Here is a 6,723-nt window from a genome sequence, read left to right on the forward strand (position 1 = left end):
GGTCTCCCTGTGGCCCCAGCTGTCCTGGAACTCACTATGTAGACCAGGCTGGCCTTGAACTCACAGAGATCCACCTGTCTCTGCCTCCCAAGAGCTGGGATTAAAGGCGTGCACCACCACGCCCGGCCCACCTCTGTTTTTTAGAAAATATTTTATTATTTTTATCTGTATGAGTGTATTGCCCACATATATGTAAATGTAACAAGTGCATGCAGTGCTCACAGAGGCCAGAAGAGGGCGTTGTATCCTCTGGAACCGTGGTTACAGATGACTGTTAGCCACCATGTGGGTGCTGGGAACTGAACCTGGGTCCTCTTAACCACTGAGCCGTCTCTCCAGCTATTTTTCATGTTAACATTACTGAAATTTTTATGCAGTTTAGAATATCTGTGTATACTTAATGCTGTGGTGTTCTGTTACCCCATATCTTTATCCTTCTGGAGAAGCTCTTTAAATTATTATTTTATAATTTTGGATTTTGGAGTGTAGTAATCTTGTTTATGGGTGATTTTTTTTTCTTTTGAGGGTAGAATATGTTTTATAATATTTTGTAGAATTCTTTAGAACAGTATTTTTTTTCCTAAGTATTTCTTTAATAGCAGGTTCTCCATGTTTTTAAAAGCGAGTGGGGCGTGGTTAGTGGAAAGTCAGCTTAGAAAGTGATCTTACTTCTAGGATTTCATGCTGTACAAAAGCCCTTTATGTTTTTTGTTTCTGTAATGGGGATTGAACCTAGGTCTCTGTCTATGCAAGCAATTGCTTTACCACTGAGCCACATCTCCAGCTATGGTTTTTGTCCCCCACACCCAAGAAAGCACAGATTAATAAACAAAAACATTTAAACTTCTTTTAATCAAGCATTTCCCAAACTCATTTTATCCCTAATTCCTTTTGGTTAGCACTTGTTAGCAGCATATTTGGGGAAACCCTAGTATATTGAGTTGATTTTACAAATACTAAAACATGTCTACCAGGTGGCTTAAATACTTGCCCGTTACAAATCCAAAAGACTGTTAACATTTCTATACATCTGTGTATCTAGTTGATATGAGTTATTTTCACAGATATAGTTGGCTGCACTAAGTTGTTGTCAGACATGGGCTTTTTTTTCCTACCTAGTCAGTGTTTTAACCCTTGTTTATTTCATTGATTTATGTAACAGTTGATTTGCCGAACTTCAGAGTGACATATCTGAGCAATATAATTCCTGATCTGATCTATCACAAGTTGTTAGCTCTAATACTGCAATTTTATTCCATCTATTTTAAGTTTTTTTGTAAATTATTAAAAAGTTTTAGCCGGGTGTGGTGGCGCACGCCTTTAATCCCAGCAATTGGGAGGCGGAGGCAGGTGGATCTCTGTGAATTCAAGGCCAGCATGGTCTACATAGTGAGTTCCAGGACAGCTGGGGCCACAGGGAGATGCTGTCTCAAAAAGACCAAAAAAAAAAAAAAAAATTAAGAAGTTTTTTTGGGCATATATTGATTATACATAATGTATTTCATTATGACATTTCATAATATCATATATGTTCATGCATATGATCTATTTGAATTATATTGCCCCACTATCTTCTTGTCCCCTCCTCTTGTTAATTTCCTTCCTCTTTCAGAAGAGCCCCCATTGTACTTTATCTTGTGTGTGTGTGTGTGTGTGTGTGTGTACGCTAATGAATTTAATTAGTTTTACTTACAGGAGTTGAAGTTGCAAATAATTTTATAATACCACTTGCCTTCTCTGAGACTAAGTATTTGGGATAAGGTGCCAGGGCCCACAAAGAGCTAGGCACTAATTGTATAAGACATCACAAGTCACTGTGTCAGGCTCCAAGCGCTTAGGAACTGACTGTTGTAGAGTGGGAAAATTTCGCTTTTATTTTTGGCCCTTTTGTCTCAGCAGTGAGGACCTGAGGGAGGAGAGGTAAGGGTCAAAAGAGAAGATGAAATTTTGATGGAGGAGGCCCAGTTGGCAGCAATATAAGAACTAAGAACTAAATGAAGTTATTCTGAGGGCAAAAGATAGTGGAGGGGAAGGGTCTGAGAAAAGAAAAGATTTAGAGGGGATCTGAGGATGGAGACTAGTTCTGAGTGCGATTTGGGCAAAAATATGAAGGTCTCGGGGTGGAGGCATGGCCTATAGAAGGAATGAGGCAGGACAGAAAGAGAAGATTAAGGAGACATGGAAAGGGAAAAGGGCCTCTCACTCAGAAGTCTTCTTAAAGTCTTTCCCCAGATGAGACTGAAGAATTCCAGCACAAGAACTGTAAGAGAGGAGCACATACTACTCTCACAGAGGACCTGAGGTGGTTTCTTGGCATCAGTGTCAGGCTGCTCAAAACCACCTGTAACTCCATCTCCAGGGGATTCAATGTCCTCCTCTGGGCTCCTTGGACACTGTGCTTAATGTATACAAATGTTCACTCACACACACACACACACACACACACACACACACACACACACACGTAAATAAAAAATAAAAAAACAAAACTTTATAGAAAAGAAATTCAGCACAGTTAGTAGCATTTGCTGTGAAGATTGCCTGCATATACAATATTCCTTCTATATAGTTGTATTTTAAATATTAAAATAACAATGCTTATGATTAAGGCTTAAACAGATATGACCTTCAGTATGACCTAATTCCTTTCCCAAATGTAAGCCTGAAATGTTCTCTACCTATTTTTTCTTAAAACAACTCCAATACCAATTTGAATATATTGGTAAAGTATAGTTATTGTTGGATCTTTATCCCATATTGTAGGCTGTTTATAGTATATCCATAATGGGCACATAGAGCTGCAATAAATCTGCTCCTTCTCTGTTTTCTGCCAGGTAGAGGAAAAGGTTTATTTGTTATTGCACATGATGATAGACCCCACTATCCTCACAATAAGAAACATTTTTACTGCTGAGAAATGGGGGGTATAAAATATTAAACAAATGTGTTTAGAAATAATCAATAAGCACTTATTAAATGTCTACTTTGTACCAAATAACTCTGCTAAGGATATAGCTTTAAAGAGAGACAATTAATCCTTGCTACCCTCAGAGTTGAATCTATGATGAGATGGTAGTTGTATTCACAATTCAATGTGCTTAGTATTTGTAAGAAACAGCTGTAGTAAACTCTGGGAACATTTAACTAATGTATTCTGCCTTGGTGAAGGAATTGGAAAGTCTGAGCTGGCAAGAAAAGTAGCATTTGATCATGTAGCAGGAAGAGGAACATCATCACAGAAAGGACAGTTTGTGTAGAATGGGACTGTAAATGGTAAGATGTTTGGAGACTCCATGTGACCTGCCTGTGTGTAAGAGGCCTGTGGCAGCAGGTTAGAGGATGTGGCCAGAAGGAAAGGAAGAAGCCAGATGGTTTATCACTATGCCGACTCTCCTAGGCAGAATTTACAAGACTGTCTAGTAGATGGTTCTCGGCCTGTATTAGCACTCTTTGTATATAATCAGTTAATGAAAATAGTATTGACTAAACTGAGCTAAATTCTTTAAATTTAATAAGCATTTCCAAATGATAATCATGTTATTTTATAATACCATCTTGATATTATGGATGTGATCATTCAAATATGTTATCCTTCAGCCAGTAATTATTCTTAAAAATAGTTTTTTGAAGTATAAATATGCCATTTTTTCCTGTGAGATTCAGTGGGTTTTGACAAATGTATACAGTCACTGTAACCAACACTCTTGTAATTGTTGTTTTCATCTGCCTACATTAGCTTTAAATCACTTTGGTGAACTAAAAAAAATTTGAACTATTAAAGATACAATATCCTAAGGACAGAGAAATAAAAACTATCATTCTCTAAACCAGAAAAAATAATTTTCCCCTATGAAATATTTGAAGATCTGTACAATTGCTATAGTTGCTCAGGTTTGTCTCTTGAAATTTTCAGAAGTAAAAAGAGTGAGAAGCAAGCTTATGAGCTATCTAGGGAGACTGTATGATATGAGAAGGCAGTGGAGGGAAACAGCCAGTAAGAAGACAGAAGAACTGTTTTAAAATAAACAAACCCTCCTCTTTGAGATAGAGCAACTCTACTACTGGAAGAATATTGAAGGCACTCTCAGTTGTCCATAGTCTTGATATTCTTGTCCTTTAAAACTCAGGGATAGGGCTGGAGAGATGGCTCAGTGGTTAAGCAAGCACTGGCTGCTCTTGCAGAGGACCCGGCTTTGATTCCCAGCACCCACATGGTGGCTAACAACCGTCCATAGCTCCAGTTCTAGGGGACTCTGACGCCCTCTTCTGACCTCCACGGACATTGCACGACATGAGTGCACCTACCTACATGCAGGCAATATACTCAGACACATAAAATAAAAATACTAAATAAAATATTTTAAACAAACCAAAAACTCAGTGATAGGAACTGAGAGATGGCTCGGTGGTTAAGAGCACTGGCTGCTCTTACAGAGGACCCAGGTTGTGTTCACAGGACACATGTGGCAGCTAACAATCATCCATAACTCCAGTTCCTGGGGATCCAATACTTTCTTCTGGGCTCTGAGGGCATTGTATGCAGGTGGTGCATTTATATGCAGGCAAAACCCTCATACATAAAATAAAAAATATTTTTTAAAAAATCTATTAATGTGGGGCTGGAGAGATGGCTCAGTGGTTAAGAGCACTGACTGCTCTTGCAGAGGACCCGGGTTCAATTCCCAGCTCCCACATGGTGGCTACAAACCGTCCTTAACTCCAGTTCCAGGGGAATCTGAAGCCCTCTTCTGATCTCCATGGCATTGCACGACATGGGTGCACTCACATACATGCAGGCAATACATTCATACACATACAATTTTAAAAAAACCTATTAATGTGTTATGTCATGTTTATTAATTTTTATATGTTGAACTATCCTTTCAATGCAGAGTTTTGTAATATATAGATATCACAACTGTCATTTAGAATACCTTGAGTACATTCACTCTTTATTGATTGATTAAATATATTAAAATTAAAAAGGAAAAAATTTCAGATGGGTAATGACCAACCACAAAAGACATAATCCTGGGTTTAGCTAGGAATCCAAGAACTTGGAGGACACAGACTGCGTATGCTAAGCTTGTTATTAGCATATAGTAAAGAGGAAGCTGACAGATCCCAGTAGTAACCTTCAGCCATATGAAGTCATACTGCAAGAGAAAAGTCATGTGTCCAGTAGGATAAGGGGATGTGCATTCACATTACCCTTGGCTTTGTCTAAAGAGCACTGCAAGACGAATGAGCTTCCAATTGGAGTTATCATCAAAATGGAAGTTGCACATATTTTATTGGAGACTTTAAAAAATGTATCTGGAGTTAGTTAGGTGTATCTAAGGAAGACTGGAACTGAGAGCTGGAACGAAATGGGAGGTGCTAAGCCTCTGGAAGAGTCATTCTACAAGCAATAGTTTCACATCAGTGGCCTTTGTTAGATGAAATATGTAAATCGCTCAAATGAGAGAAGGTCCTTTTCTCATTCCATAATTATTTTAGCTCTCTTGAAAGGTTCTGATTGAATTATTCCTTTTAAGAGTAAGGATGCCAATAACTGCTCCATTAAAATGTTCATGTCTGTTTAAAAAAATTTAAAAAACCTGGGGAATAGATTGGCATACTCTAAATGCTACAAAGACAACTTTAGAGTCTTACAAGGTGTGGGTAGGAGATAGGTTGGGGACAAGAGGATTAGGAACAAAGGCTGTATTTTTAAGGGTAGTAGACTTGGCTTGATGTCAGCAAATATGGGACAAAAAACGAATATTCAATCTCTCTCCGAAGTATTGTATTTTTGTACATTGTACAATCAGGTGACTTTTCATTGACTGTTAGAGAACTGGAAGTTTTTCTAAAGTAGTGAGTTTTATCATTAAACTACTAGATTTATTTATTTTCCCAGAAGCTATTACTTTTAAGAATAAAATATACATTTAGATCTGAGAGCCACCAAGTTTTATATTTTTAAACAATTATTTTATGTTATTTGTTTTAACCAGTTACCCATGGGTGTCTTGTTTCCACAATAAAACTTTTTCTACCAGATGGTATGGAAGCCTGGCTCCACTCAGAATGAGTATAATTTAGTGCTGTGAACTTTTGAATCATTATTTTGTTGGGTAATATTCTAGATGATGATATACTGTTAATACTTCAGTATTATTTTAATATATTAGAAAATTGATATAGTACTTTTGGGAATTTTATATATACACCAGTTTCAATCGCTTTTCATATTATTTGCAAATCTCATAAATAATAATGTATCAGGGGCAGAGGTTATTTGTTTCCAAATTTAACTTTAAAATTTATATTTGAGTGAATAAATAGTTGTTCTTTGCAATGTTTAGGATATGTAAGTTACTGGTGAATGAAAACTGTTCTTTTCATGTACATTTAATATAGAATTTTCAATACTGTGATCACTCCTGGAGTTCATGTCAATGTCATAATCTTACAGGATTGAAGATATCAATATAGTTAGTAACTTATTTGATGAGAGCTTTAAAAAGGTTTTGTTTTTTTGTTTTTGTTTAAAAAAAAACCACACAAAAACAGTTAGGGCCGGGTGTGGTGACGCACGCCTTTGGTCCCAGCACTTTAGTCCCAGGAGAGGCAGGCGGATCTCTGTGAGTTCAAGGCCAGCCTGGTCTACATAGTGAGTTCCAGGACAGCTGGGGCTACAGGGAGACCCTGTCTCAAAAAGATCAGGAAATTAAAAAA

The sequence above is a fragment of the Nannospalax galili genome, unplaced genomic scaffold (assembly GCF_000622305.1).
Source record: "Nannospalax galili isolate Female #2095 unplaced genomic scaffold, S.galili_v1.0 scaffold69, whole genome shotgun sequence".
Lineage (NCBI taxonomy): Eukaryota > Metazoa > Chordata > Mammalia > Rodentia > Spalacidae > Nannospalax > Nannospalax galili.